General features: G+C 44.6%; 1 protein-coding gene across 5 annotated transcripts in view; it reads right to left on the reverse strand.

The window, feature by feature from the left end:
* IKZF1 (IKAROS family zinc finger 1) overlaps nt 1-15693 on the reverse strand; it is a 77243-nt gene that overhangs the window by 25429 nt on the left and 36121 nt on the right. The window lies entirely within an intron of this gene.

The raw sequence follows: 15693 nt of genomic DNA on the forward strand, positions 1-15693 counted from the left end.
TTTTAAAAACACCCAATGCTTTATTATTATTATTTTGTTCCATTGTTCTTCTTTTTGCATGAAAAGAAGTGGTCTCTTTTGTTACCTGTTGGCTTTATCTGTGCATCTCAGTTAAAATCTGTAGATTTCAAGCTGCCAAACACTAAACCTTCTATACTATGGACATGTTTTAAAACATATAATAGCTTCAGCATTATGCTTCAACAGATTCACACACACAACCATTTTCTGAATTAAATTTGCTCTGGTCAAATAAAATGATGCACAACAAAAAGGACTTAGGTAAGTGGTATCGTGTGACTCCAAAATGTGTGACTACAAATTGAGACAATCCAGGACAGGAAGAACAGAATATCAGCAGGGCCCTAAACTGCCCTTCCCAAGGCCTGAGGGAGGGAAACAGGACAGGATGAAGTTTATGCTGAACTGCAAAAGCAAGACAGTGAGGCTGCAATCCTAGCCTCACTTACCTAGGGGTAAAAGGTAAAGGTAAAGGTACCCCTGCCCATACGGGCCAGTCTTGCCAGACTCTGGGGTTGTGCGCCCATCTCACTCAAGAGGCCAGGGGCCAGCGCTGTCCGAAGACACTTCCGGGTCACGTGGCCAGCGTGACATCGCTGCTCTGGCAAGCCAGAGCTGCACACGGAAACGCCGTTTACCTTCCCGCTAGAAAGCGGTCCCTATTTATCTACTTGCACCCGAGGGTGCTTTCGAACTGCTAGGTTGGCAGGCGCTGGGACCGAGCAACGGGAGCGCACCCCGCCGCGGGGATTCGAACCGCCGACCTTTCGATCGGCAAGCCCTAGGCGCTGAGGCTTTTACCCACAGCGCCACCCGCGTCCCTTACCTAGGGGTAAGCCCAACTAAATTTAGAAGTTAGTACTCAGGGACTTACTTCTGAGTAGACACGGTTATAATTGCAGCCATAGATGGCTTTGGGATGGGTCATTAGCCAATTCATTAATTTTGCCTTTAAGGTGCCACAAGATGCTTTGTTGTTTGGCTGCAAATGACTATCAGGGGACTCCCCTGGAAATTGAGTAACTTTGAAAGGGAATACACAAGGAAGCAGCAGTGCCAGCCTGGGGGGCAGCAGGGGGCCTTGGGCCCTCCAATTTTCAAGGAGGGCCCTGGGCCTCTCAATATCCCATGGCGACATGTGCATGCCACGCCACATATTCATGTCATGCGTGCAAGCTGCAATGCATGCACATGACACGTCAGCATCTTGCAACATGTGGTGTGAGCTCATCAATCGTGGGGGCAAGCCTACCAGGAAGGTAACCAATTTGTAAACATCTGTTGTTGATGACGGAGATGTGCCTGTCTATCACTGTACAATATATGTTTCTACATAAGCAGGTGACAAAATGGAAGAAATACTTGTACAAAATAAACCAGTTGCAGCAGAATGGAAAACACCAGATGAAAGGGCATATGAATGGTGAAGTGGACTGAGGCATGCTTATGAATGGTGTCCCCACCGCCAACCTATTCCACGCACCAAAGCCAACAAGGCCAGCAGTTTACCTTTACTGGTCCCATGCCACAAACAGCTCTGTGCACTCAGCTCCTCTCAAATTTTGCTGGCCAAGGCAGCTTCCTCACTATGCTTCCTGACATGCTCGTTTTCCATGTACTGGGTGTACTGGAGGTGTTGCTGCTTTGTACAGTGATACCTTGGTTTACAACCATAATCCGTTCCGGAGGTCTGGTTGTAAGCCAAAACAGGTTGTAACCCAAGGCGCGCTTTCGTCACTCGGGCCTCCAAAAAACAAATTGGTTGTACAGTAATCCAAAAAAGGGAAACACACTTCAGGGTTTGACGTGGTTGTAATCCAAAACGGTTGCAAACCAAGGTACCACTGTACATCCAAGAGGACATCAAGCTAGAAATTTGTAACAGGGCAGACCCTTTCAAAGATAGCAGGTCCCAAGAACCTGGTCAAAATGTTTAGGGTGACCTTGAGATGCAGCATGAAATCAAGGAAGCATCCAAAAGAGGAAATTCTGCCGTAACAGGAGACTTCAATTACCTTCAAAGAGACTGTTCTGGTCAAAGCAAAGGATTAACATTTCTAGGTACCCTAAATGTGCCCTAGAACAGGTGTTCATGGAACCAACCAGAAAAGGCACCAACCCTGGCCTGAATCTTAAATGGTTCCTACTTGCGAACACGAACCATAGTGCTATCAAATCCGATATATATGTAAATATACATTTGGCAAAAAACAAACAAACCCCAAAACCAATATGGTCACATTTTACTTCAAAATAGGAAACTGCCCAAAAATGATGGGATTGGGGAAAAGGAAGCTGGAAGGAAAAGTCAAGAAAGTCTCCCAAATGCTTGAGGGTTGTTTAAAACCACAAAATCAGCTGGCATGTTACCGCAGATCAAGAAAGGTAACACCAGCGTCAAGAGGATTCCTGCATGTTTAGCAGGGATGTTAACACCTTGTCCATTTCCGTCCAAAGTGTATTCATTAAATAAAGGGCTTTCAACCAGTTTGCTGCTCTTTGCATTCTGCATAATCAACTACAGTTCGGATTCTGGGTTTTTCAGTGGCAGGTCTTTACATTAATAATGCTGTCATATTTTCCTTCCACATTGGCTCTAGAGGCAGGTTTGCCTCATCCCTCAGGGGCTCTATGGGGTGGGGGAAGCCTCAATCTGCCTGAATCCTAACCTTATCTACAGAAAGGTGAATCCTATTATTCGCAGTAGAGTGGGTATAGCATTGCAGCCATAGTCTCAAAAGCAAGCCTGGGACAGAGGCTGGGATCCTACACAGAACTACTACTCAGAGGTAACTTCCATCAAATTCAGTGAGGCTTACTCCCATGTAAGTGGGATTAGGACTGCAGCCTCAAGCTTTTGCAAATATAGTCCCACTATTCAGCACAGTGAATAACTACTGTCTAGTTAATGTATGTGGCAGGTATAGAGTTACAGCACAATCCTAACCATGTCTACTCAGCAGTAAGTCCCTCCTGAAGAACCAGCATTGTCCTGCTCAATCTGAAAACATTTGCAAGAACTATCAGGATTCTTCCAGTGTTATCTAATATTTTTTATTTCATTAATAGTGTATTGTTGTTGGTGGTAATATTATTATTATTATTATTATTATTATTATTATTATTATTATTATTATTATTTGCCTTTAGCACCCTCAGGTTGAAATTAATGCTATTGTACTTCTCTGCCTGTATTCAATTAGAGAACCATTCATCTCTTATTCATAAGGAAGACCAGGCTAGAATTTTGCACCTCTTACATTGGAGTATGTATGTATACATATAGAGACCTGAGTAGGCAGTGGTCTTAAAGTTAACTACAATTGGCTCACAACTAGAGTGGGGGTTATGTTCTGGGGGATTGCATGTAAAGACAAAATTGTGTCTAGTCAGAACAACCTTGCTGCATGACCACCCCCACCTTTCCGAAGCCAGCAGGCCTTGCCCCCCCCCAAGAGGCGCCCACAAGATCTTGAGGGAACCTCCCAGAGTTCCAAAAAGAGCTTCCCAGAGCCCATTAAGGAAGTCGGAGGGCTGAAAAGCTCTTTATGTGCCCTTGGCCTTCCATGTGTGATTTCAGCTGGCCAGCTGCCAAGCGTGTAAAGTTGCAATCACACTAGTTAACAGTGCACAAGTTGCCAGTCGGCTGCATACAATTATTTCTTCTGCCCAAGAAGAGCTTGGTGATGTAATTTTTGGTTCAACATCTATTCCAAGGGAAATCATGGAAAGCATTGTTAAAAACAGAGGATGGTATTCAGCTGAGTTTTCAATAGGTCTATTCCGAGGAAAACTCAACTGAATGCCAACCAGGTCATGCTAAACCATGGTTTCTGGAAGGGTTTTTGAATTCTTCGAGAGTGTCAACAAGCAAACAGAGGTGACCGGTTGACATTTAAACAATTTATTATAAAATCCAAATCAGTGTTGACAATTATGACAACAGCAGAAATCTGTCAGCAAAATAAAAAGCAATGGATTAACCTACGTAATCGTTTGTTTGGATATTTAGGGCCCAATCCAATCACAGTTACACCGCAGAATTAAGCACTCAATTCTCAGAATCATTTCGGGGGGGGGGGGAGTGTTGGACTTTAGCCACCTTGCGAACATGATTCCAAGAGTTTATACCACTAAAGATATAACACTTTCTAGCCAGTCATCGCGTAAGTGCCCTCTCTAAACAGATGATTCTATCTGTAGCTGCAAAAAGAAAAATAGGAAGTGAAATAAATGCAAGGCTGTTCAAGTACAGCAAAACACAGACAAATGGAAACACAGGGGTGACAGAAATAACGTGCAAGATGGAGAAACTTGGTAATACACTGAGAACACATGCACAGTATACTTACGGGAAAAGGATTTGGGGATGATGCTGTGAAAATCCCTAAAGACTTCAGCCCTATATGCAGCTGCAATAAAGAAGGCAAAGAGGATGCTAGGTTGTAAGGCGGTCAGCAACATGTCAAAGAACCATAAAGGACATTGCTTCCAAGAAAAAGACAAGCGCCACGACCACAGAGATAAAATGCAGAAAGGAATGACAGCACAGAATCTAAGAAACCCCTGGCATCTAATATACAGTTGCACCAGGAAGACCATTTCAGATTTCAGGGTGGGAGACAGTCTAGACACAGACCAAGACTTGCACTTGGAAATGATCAGTTGCAAAAAACAAAACAAAACCCCCACCCGCTTTTAATAGCATTTGATGTGTTGTTTTCTGATACAGCACTATAATGACAGCAACTGTACCAATACAGATCTGTTTTTGAAGCAAAGGGATTTGTGTCTTCAACATGCATATGCAGTACACAAGCCCATTTAATAACCATCACTCAATAGGTAGAACCAGCGAGTTGGCTGGAGGTATAAGCTGGAAACGCTAGAGAAGGGGAGGCCAATATGGTGTTCTTCATATGTCCGTTGAATTCCAGCTTCCTCAGCCCCAGGCAGGATGGCTAACCCTCAGGGATACTTGAAACCGTAGTCCAAAAGATCAAAAGGACACTACATTGGCTACAACTGCCAATGCCTGGGAGTGTATCTACATTGTGAACTTACATCAATTGTATGCTAGCTTAGCTGTCACACACACCCAAATTGTGGGAGCTGCAGTTTGGCATGAGTGTTGAAAATGGTCTTCTAGAGAGCCCTAGCTCAGCCCATCCTCGCCTCTGCTCCCTGAAAAGAACTGCAGTACATTTCCCAGAAAAACATGGGGGAAATTAATGATTATCAACAGAAGTGTAAAACTACACACGTATATTCAGAAGAAAGTCACATTGAGTTAAATGGTGTTTGTTCCCAGGTAAGTGCATACAGAACTGTAGCTTAAGTCAGTTTAAGTCTGTGAAGCAGATATGCCACAAGACTCCTAGTGCTTTGGACTCTGCATAGGAAAGGAGTTTGTTATGAGGGATAACAGCAAATTCTGGTTAATCTTTCCAGAAAATACTGAATTTTTCTCATCGATTAAAGATCTAGACAACCGGTTTGGTACATTAATTCCTTCCCTGACTCTGGAGTGTTTCCTCCAAGTAGATATTAATGATTTCTGCAAAGAAGCCTACCACAGATAAGTTATCTTCTGCTGAACAACCAGGGAAATGAGAGCTCCACCCAACCCAGAGGCTGGTGTTTCCTTTCTCCATATATACTCAGAATTAGAATAGCAAACATGTGGCAAACAGGCCTTTTATTTATTTGGCTGTATTTAACTATTTTGAACAGATCGATAGCTACAATTTCAATCCTGCAGCAGCTTAACTCTCTGAACTAAATTAATGATAACTTCAGAGGAAGCATTTTGAATTCCTCTGGAAAAAAATGCAGGCAAGCAAACATAGTCACAACTCACCAGGAGGTTCTCAGTGAAGAGCCTCACTGAAATGAGCAGGAGTTAGGCAAGAGCAGCGTCCGGGTCCTGTGTAGCTCCCATTCAGTTCAATGGAACTTGAACCAGTTTAACTGTCCCACCATCTACCAAAGGCTCTAGAGAATTGCCCTTTGGCAAAGGTGCTAAGAATTCTCTTAGAGGTCCCTCACCCCCATACTGTATACTCAGAGTTCTCTTGGGAACTCCTTAAAGTCTGTAGAGTTGATAAACTCTCATCATTGGTACAGTTTCATTAGATGAAATACACAAAACAAATGGATATAACATTTGCACAAATGAAAAAAGTGCATTAAAACAACAACCCACAATTCTGGCAAGAAGCTTAAACAATTGCTAAGGCATGAAAATGACCATGTGTCATGGATGCTTAGTTCTGACACTTACATTCCAGAGGGATGGACTAGATGACCCTTGGCGTCCCTTCCAACTCTACAATTCTATGATTCTGCAATGCAATGACTGCAGCCATCCCAACCTTGTTCTGTCAGTAGGCTTGAATCTGGTAGATTAGATGTGACTGAGAATTATCAGTAGATTTCTAGGTGATATGCGGTACAGCAACAAGGATTTCTGACTCTCTGTTCTTTAACAATAACAACAAAAATACACCCCCCCCCCAAAAAAAAAATTATGGGGGAAATGAGTTGATTTCTGCATAAAAGGACAAAAAAAATCTGTTTTCAGTGTGTCAGTGATCAGGGGAGATACGAACTGTAGCTGAACAACTTCAGGTGGGTCACATATTTCCTGTCCCTGATCTAAGGGTTCTCATGATAAATGCACTAGAAACCACAAGTAAGCCCAGTTAGTTCTGCACTTCCTTATCTACAAGAATAGATGGATCCATCAAATGTAATGGCGCTGGCTGACCAAAGTGTGGCACCTCCCACAATGCTCCTCCTTTGGTTTTATCACCCGGTCTCAGCTTGGGGAAGGAAGGCTGTGGTTGAACCAGCGACTCCTCTGGATTGAAGCATTGCGGGAATTCAAGAAGAATGCTGAGGGCAGAGGAAACCCATCTTTGCAATGATGTCAGAAAGATTCAGCACTTGGGCTTTCCCATGGATAGTTAACTCTGACCATTTTGTTGAGCTGGATCCTGATTTATCTCCAATGTAAATTAGTGCTGCAAATCTGCATATTTCCAGAAGGCCGCAGACTGCAGAGTGAAACAGCCAGAAAAGCTGCTCTGAGGTGAAAGGTGAAGAACTTTGAGTTCCCTAGGGAACTGGAGTAGTTCAGCTGAAACAGCACATCGCAGCTTCCCCCTGTCTGGCTTAACAGGAAACCTCCAGCTCCTGTTCCTCTCTAGCTTAATCCACAAATGCATCAGTTCTGGGCATTTGCTCTCTTTCCTCATCCCCGCCATACTAACCCCCACAGATCTCAGGCTGGGTGGCTTGCACTAAGGAGTTGTGGGCTGGGAGAAAGGCTGATCCATAACTCTCCACTTCCCAGAACTTTCTTCTGCTGTTTTCCACAGGTGTCCACTTTGCATCCACAATGGGGAGCAAAATTATTATGCACAAATGAGCACCCTAAGCTTACCACAAGGAGTGACAGAGCTTCCTTGCGAGCCTGCTGGCTCAGAGAGCCTTAGCTCTTTGAAATACTGCACTTTTAGAAAGGGTTGCAGAAAAAAAATCCCCTCTGGAAACCCCTCTGATTTAAGCAGCAGGCTAGAATCCATTAAGCTAGTGGATCTGCTCATGACCAAGCACATCCGGCAGGTCTGTAGAAATGACCTACAGCAAGAAGGATGGGTTTTGGGATTTGGAGGGAATCATCTTCTTGGGCCTTCAGGTGTCTATATTCCTTTGCTCCTGTTGGCTTAAATATTGTGCAGGGGGCAATGAGTGAAGTGTAAGTGTTCAAGCTGAAAATATCTAAGCACGTAACCCCAGCTGATGATTGGGAGAGTCTATCTCATCTCTTGAGTCCTTTTCTTGGGTCTGGAAACACCAGGGAACTGGAGACTCCAGGTCTACACATCTGTATCTGCTGTGGATTTATTTCAATGTGATTTTTGTACTCTGTTTTCTTTGCACAAAATCCTCTTCTGTGGGTTTGTTGCACAAGAACACCAAATTCACTACTGTACTTGTGCAACCTAAATTTGTCAGTATATCCCACTCGCAAAATAGCAACAATGTGTAAGTAGTCTTAGGTTGTAATTCTAACCCCAGTTACCTGAGAGTAAGCCCCACTGAATTAAACAGAACTTACTTCCAAGTAGGCATGGTTAGGATTGTGTTGTTAGTTTCTCAATTTGCTGCTCATAATGTAACTGGGTTTCCACATCCTCCTCACATTGTTGAAAAAGCTCTTGAAGAGGAAGAAGCTGCAAATAATGAAATATAGGAATGCAGGAAAAAGAGGAAGCAGAAGGCAACCAAGAGCCCAACTGAAATGTGAAGAGTTATGGAGAAGTGACAGAAAGGGAAGCCGCGCCGGGAATGGCGCTTGGTGGCTCAGCCGAGAAGCAAAACAACAACCAAGCCAGGAGAAAACTGGCCTCCTTTGCACTGAAGGAGTTTTCCATGCTCTGCTTTAATGACTTACATGCTGTAAAACTCCAGCTGGACAAGGGGGAGAAACTCGAATCCGTCCACGTTTAAAGACGAACCTACCTAATTCACACTTTCCTGAACTGAAACAAGGCCATCTGTCAAAATGGGGACTTCTCCAAAATTTTGCAGCACAGTTCGCCAGCCAAGCAATGTGTACAAAATGCATCTACTAGGGGAAGGTGTACATAGAAATGCATCTGGCATGAAAATAGCATACAATATATATATATATTGTATTTATATATAAATGGGTACCGCTCTAGCGGGAAGGTAAATGGCATTTCCGTGCGCTGCTCTGGTTCGCCAGAAGCGTCTTAGTCATTCTGGCCACATGACCTGGAAAAACTGTCTGTGGGCAAGCGTCAGCTCCCTCAGCCAGTAAAGCGAGATGAGCGCCGCAACCCCAGAGTCATCCGTGACTGGACCTAATAGACAGGGGTCCCTTTACCTTTACCTTAACCTAGAGGAAGCCCTGGTCATCGTTCAAGAAACTCCAGGGAAGATCCAAGGCACAGTTTAAGAACTGTTGACCAAATGAAGACTTGCTAACTTTTGTAATGAGCTGTTCTAAAAGAAGAGGAGGCTTCCAGGTGAACTGACCCAGATCATTATTTGAGGATAATAAGGTTCAATATCTGAGCTCCTTCTTCACAGGGTGCCAACTTGAATAAAATATGGTGGGGGCCCAGGTAAGCTCCACCCTGCATAATCGATCACATGATGCAGTGCGCACACACCATTGGAATGGGAATGCCCATCAACTCAAATATTTTAGGAATTGGCTCCTTTGCTTCTTCATGTGCCCCCTTCTGCAAGGTCCAGAGGGGGCCACATGAGAAGGGGCTTCTTCTGAGATGGCTCCCCACTTGTGGAATGCTGTCTCCTGGGAGGCTCACTTGGCACCTTCATTATATACCTTTAGGCGCCAGGCAAAAAGGTTCCTCTTCAACTAGGCCTTTGGCTGATTAATGTCCTTGGAAATGTATCTGTGAGAGGGAGGCTGTGTTTTCATTTTGCAATTTTCTACTGTGAACAGCCCTCTGATCTTTGGATAAAAGGCCATATACAAATTTAATAAATAATAATAATAATAAAGAATGTGCAGTATCTCACAAATGGACCCATTCAGATCCATTTTTCTGTGTGCACAATTTGCAAACAAAGGTTCACACTCTCCCTTTCCCCCCAGTCACCGCATTCATTGCTATTCATCCTCTTGCCCACCCCCAAAAGTGGGCCAAGCTTGCTGGAAAACACCCCCAGTGTGATTTTTGTCCCTCCCGACAAGCACTTCTCCTCCGCCCTCCACAATCTTTTTCCATTCTGGGCAGGCCTTTCTGTGTCTGTGCATTGACACTTCATAAAAAAGAGAAAGAGGGAAATTCACTGCAAGTGCACAAGAGCAACCATTGCAAGAGCTTTGTTATTACCATACCTTAGTTTTCATGCCTTGCAAGAGGTCGGGGGCTTTTTATTTTTCCCCTTTTTCCGGGTGGGGGATATTTTTGGACTTGTGCACACCACACCTTTTCATTCCCCCTCCCCCCCCGGAAGTGTGCATGAGAAGCACAGATCTAATTATAGCTGTCACTTCTGCTGAGGCGAGTTTTTGCTCTCCTGCAGGATCAAGCCCATTCCTCTCCCTGCTTTGCAGCAAGACGGGGCTGGGGATGGAGTGGGCAGCCAAGCCCTTGAGTCCTGACCAGCAGCGCAAAAGGAGAAGGGGGAAATGGGGTGGAGTGTTCTGGCTTGCAAGTGAGCTGCTGGGGCTGCAGCTGGCCGTTCCCTCCTTGCACGGATCCAGCCTCCCTGACAAAGAAGCAAGTGGCTTCTTGGGAAGGGACTCTGGCAATGTCAGGGTGCTGCCACTATGTGCACTTCTCAATTTCAGAGGCGCCCCCCAAGACTGTCCATTTCATCTCCACACTTCTCAATTTCACCCAAGCGGAAGCGGTGGCATTCCCCCTTATCCGATTCCAAAGCAGCCGATCCTAGAAGTGCCATAATTCTCCTCCTCATTTGCAGGAACGGAAATGGCAGCTCTAGTCAAGGCAACACCTCAGAGTTTCCAGCACAAACCAGAAATGCCACACAATCTGCCGCTCACATGGCAGGACAACATGAAGAGGCAGCTGCAAGGAATGCAACTGTCCCCTTCCTCAGGATCAATGGTCCCCCCCTTCATGTGCCTCAAGCAAACCCAGGAATAAAAAGGGTGGGAGGCAGAACACTTTCACACTGAAAAAAACCCATTTTTCCATGAGACCTCTATATCATTTTTTAAACTTCTCGACTGCTATCAACGGCTCCGCCGCCGACGCTCCCCGCTCCCAAAAGAAGTGACTCAACAGCAAGAACTCAGAACCAGGTTGTTGAAATCCGGAGGTGGATATAGGCGCACCTGCATAGTTTGGGCTGCCAGAGACAAAATGATTGGTTGTGTTCAGGTGAGGAGAAAATAGAATTAGGGGGTGCGGTGATAGAGGACACCGACCAAAACACCGCCACAAATATGACACCCCCACCCCCACCAAATGCAAGACGTTCCTGTCTGGAACACCCTTAAATACTGTATTGAATTGACAACAGCAGCTGAGGAACAAGAAAGAAGAGGAAAAGCAGGGGGTGGGATTCTGCTCTCTCCATGTCCACTCTAAACTGTCCATTCAGATAAGGCAATAGGATCCTTTCACCTGTTGCTGCTCCTACTGCCTGTTTCTCCCAAATTAACAGAAAGGCACCACAAAACTCATGTTTCTGGAAGGACACACCTAATCAGCAAAGTTGTTCCTGCTGTTCTGACCAATCAAGCTGTGTCCCAGCCAAGTCATTTGCAAAATGTAGCCTGTGAGCAACCCCTCAACATGTTGCTGTGCTGGTTGCAAAACACGCAGAGGAGGAGATGAAGTGGCCATCCCTGATGGGCCAGATAGCAGAGAAGGTCTTTCCAAAGAGATTGTGACATTCAGCATCCTGTTTGTTCAGGAAGAAACTTCCATGTGGCAAGACTAAGGGTTGTAGATTCTTGCTGAGCATTCTCTCAAAATCATGAAGTCAGCTCTGGATCAGGGCTGGGGGGAAAGACCTTGCAGAAGTGCTTCCTGCTCAGAGCAAGGAATACAAGGCTCGATGGAGCCATAGTTGATTTTATACCTTAATTTGGGGCAGGTCTTCGTTTTTAATGCATTCCTTAGTGCTGGCTATGTAAAAAATGTTAAAAAGGGAACATCAGTCAGGCACTTCTGAAAGTCCCTCAGTAACAGATGTCTAAAGTACTGTCAAGTCACCCAGAGGAAGAAAGCACGGGTTATTTTGGAGGCTGCAGCTGGGAGCGGTGAGGAAGCTGCTGGCCAACTAAGGAAACATGAATGGAGCCTCAAGCAGACGCTCCCTGCTTTTATAATATATGCACCCCAGGTGATCTGAACACAGGATCTGCCTCCTATCCAAGTCATTAGAGCAGGTGTCTCCTGACCCAACTCAAAACCAACATGTGTTTGGGTCCCTTCGCACATCCCCTATCACAATTACTCAGCATGGTGACCACTGAATGCGTGAACTGTCTCCATTATAAAGTACATGAATGGTCGGTCTGAAATAATGAATCGGTGGTGGTGGAGTCACACATTCTGCTTGATGATGTGCAAAATGATGAGCATGCATGTGTAAACTGGCCCCAAGGAGAGGTAAATGCTATTTGGCAACCAGGTTGGCTCCATTTCTGTACTTGCAGGGAGCAAGAGGAACATCACTAACACAAAGGGTTCCCTGAGAGAAGGAAATCCGAAAATCACTGACCCAGTACAAGTCTCCATTTACTGGAATGTGATGCTCCAGAAAAATGAGGCAGAGCAAGAGGACACCTTTTTCTTGCGCTACGCATGCCATCAAGTACATACGCACAGAGACTCCCTGCATACCTGGTGCAGCAGCAGCAGCTGCATAAATGTGCTACTAGCGAGAGCTCTCCTCACCCCTATCTCGTAATCTCCCCCATCCAGTGCCTCAACATGAAAAACACAACCCAAGCAAAGCCACAACCCCAAATGTGTGGATCACTCTGTTCTCAGGAAATGCGCAAGTATCTGAGAATCTAAGCACTGTGACGGTAAAAAAGAGGAGGAAGAATGAATTTCACATAGGCAACACCAGTCAACACAGGAAGAGTTGGGTTTTTCTTAGGAGTTCAAGGCCTACATCATCTGAAGTTGTTTGTTCTGCAGGGACCTCTTGCTGGTGCACCTGCTCTCTGCTTTGGGGCACACGGTGGTCTTGACTCTGCTGGCTGGGGACAAGATGACCCGTGACCTTCTACAGAATCGAGAAAGTCACCTTAGTTAAAGAGCCACTTATGTTTAACACACACAATTATTTTTTGAAGCAGGAGATTATTCTGTTTATTTCTTTAAAAATTCACTTTGTTAAACAACAATTGCACTCAGCCAGCCAGTGAAACATCTTATATTAAGGGCCACCTATGAGCTTTTAGAGGCAAGCTGTATATGAAAGACACATAAAAAGCTATTCAATATGCTGAGCAGGAGGGGGGCATATATACTTTGGGAATTTCTGGCAGTACTGCTTGAAGCAGAAGGCAGGTTTTAATGCCCTCCAACTATGTCCCTTTTCATAGAGTCATAGAATTGTAGAATTGGAAGGGACCCTGAGGGTCATGCAGTCCAACCCCCTGCAATCTCAAATGAAGCTTCCATGACAGATGGCCATCCAACCTCTGCTTAAAAACCTCCAAGGAAGGAGAGTCCACAACCTTGCACTGTCTCTTACTGTCAGAAAATGCTTCCTGACGTTTCATTGGAATCTCCTTTCTTGTAAACTTGAAGCCATTGGTTCAGGTCCATCCTCCATGTTGACAGCACTTTAGATGTCTGAAGTTGGCTATCATATCTGTCTCCTTTCAGCCTCCTCTTTTTCAGGCTGAACATACCCAGCTCCCTCAACCTTTCCTCATCAGGCTTGATTTCCAGACCCTGGATCATCTTTGTCGCCCTCCTCTGCACACCTTCCAGCTTGTCTGCTGTGTAGAACTCAGTGGAAACCACTGTAGCCCCATAATCCACCTGCTTGCTGGCTTACATTTCCTGCCTCTGCTAAATTATAGATTTCAGGGATAGGCATGTAGATGTGGGAGGATGCACAGGATTCATTGTGGGTTTTCCACAGTTATGATTTTTAGAAATCCATTTTAGGAGGATGAGATACATTCCTGAGCAGTGCTGCTAATTGTTTTTTATTGCAGTGTGGTGTAGTGGTTGGAGTGATGGACTTGCTCCATAAAATCTGGGTCCAGATCCCAGCTCAGGCACAGTTTCCTGGCTCCCTCTCTCTCTCTGCCTAACCTACTTTACAGGGTTGTTGTGAGAACAAAAGACCATGGAGCTGCCTCAAGATCTTTGAAAGAAAGGTGGGATAAAATATAGTTAAAACAATTAAGGCCGCAGTTCTAAGCACTCCTACTGTGGAGTACCTTCAGTGGGACTTATATCTAGTTAAACATGCTTGGAAATGTTCTACTCAGCTCAGCAATTTGGTGTGACTTCGTTGGTCCTGGAGGCAGATGATCAGCCTGTTCTGCTGCCGCCTATCCCCTCCCTTACCTCCATATTAATATTATTAATTTTTTATTTACCAAATGTGTATACTGCTTGAATGTAAAAAAAAACAATATAAAATGTTAACATTACCAACAGAAAACAGTAAAAAAGGCATTAAAACTATTTTAAAAGATTATTAAAATCAACATCAGCCAAAAAGAAATAAAATATGGAACTTCTATATGCCTGGATAGGTTTGCCTAAACATAAATGTTTTAAGCAGATGCCAAAAAGAATAAAGTGAAGACTAGGAAGAGAGCTCAAGGCTTGTAGGTGTGTCAGACTCAACTTCTATTATATACGAAGCGTATGGCATTATAATACAAAAAAGAACCCCATATTTGATATAAAAAGGACTCCTGTATGGAGGTTTAAAGAGATCAGTGTGGAAAGTATCTATAGAGAGCATGTCAGTAAAAACTCAACCAGTTTTGGATAAGAAAGTGTTCCTCTTGAAGTTTGGCGCTGGGGGGGGGGGGATGTTTCCGGACCCAGTCTTCCACATGGATAGCAGCGGCTGTAAGCTCAGAGGAGTTTTGCCCTCCTTCATTGGGCCCTGAGGCTTGGCTGGCAAGGAAAAGGCCCTTCTCCTTGCCCACAACTACACCTGGGGATCAGCTGGTCTCCTCTGAAATGGCGCTTTGCCACATAGGAGCCGACTCCTAGGGGCCGAGGTCTCTTTGCCCCTCCACCAGTGAAATATTTGAGGGGCTGGACTCTCCCAAAGTTGATGGCCATTGCCACTGAAATATTGTGAGTGTTTTGTGATCAGTTATGCAGCGCCACCCCCTGAATATTTTATTCAGGTTGGCACCCCTCCATCGCCATAAGGCGGGCTTCTTCAAAACAGGTACTTTTTAAATTTGATGCCTTTGTTTTACTTGCTGCTTTGAGAATATGATTGCACTTTGTACTTAATTGTTGCTTGCTTGCTTGAGTGTAGCGTAACTGGAACTGAGGTAAAATATTTATTTGTTTTGAGTATTTCTTCAATAGTAGCGCAGCCTACAAGCTGAATTAATTAATTAAATGGCTTTTACTGTCAAAGGTTAAAGTGTATATGAAAAACGCTTAAGGCAGTGATCAATAAGTGTACGAAGTCTCCCTGGGTTTAGTTATAAAGCGCAAACAACAAAACACTTTTTTATTTTATTTTGCTCAAGCAATTTTGGTGGAAGTATATTAAAAAAATCCATTTAGCATTAATATAAAGCCCATGACAGGATACCAATTTCAATAGGATCTACCAGCAACCTAGAGATAAAATTAAGAAAAGGTGTTGCAGATTCACATAATACCTCATTATCATTGTTATTCCATCATTTCAAGGCATCACGGGCTCCAAAGCCAACAAAATCTCTGCTGCCCCCCCCCCATGAATTAACATTTCTTAATTTAATTTCTGTTGTGGGGGCCAGTAGGCGAAAGAACCCCCGCGGTTTCGAGGAATCAGCCTGCCTGGCACAACAAGAGTATTCATTATCCAGACTGAGATGATCAGGAGCTTTGTGTGGATGGTCACACTGGATGGAAATGAGGAAAACGGGGGGGGGGGGGCTGCAGGTGCAGCTGCTCCGCCCAGCCCCTCCTC

This window comes from Podarcis melisellensis (genome assembly GCF_964234715.1).
Source record: "Podarcis melisellensis genome assembly, chromosome: 13".
NCBI lineage: Eukaryota > Metazoa > Chordata > Lepidosauria > Squamata > Lacertidae > Podarcis > Podarcis melisellensis.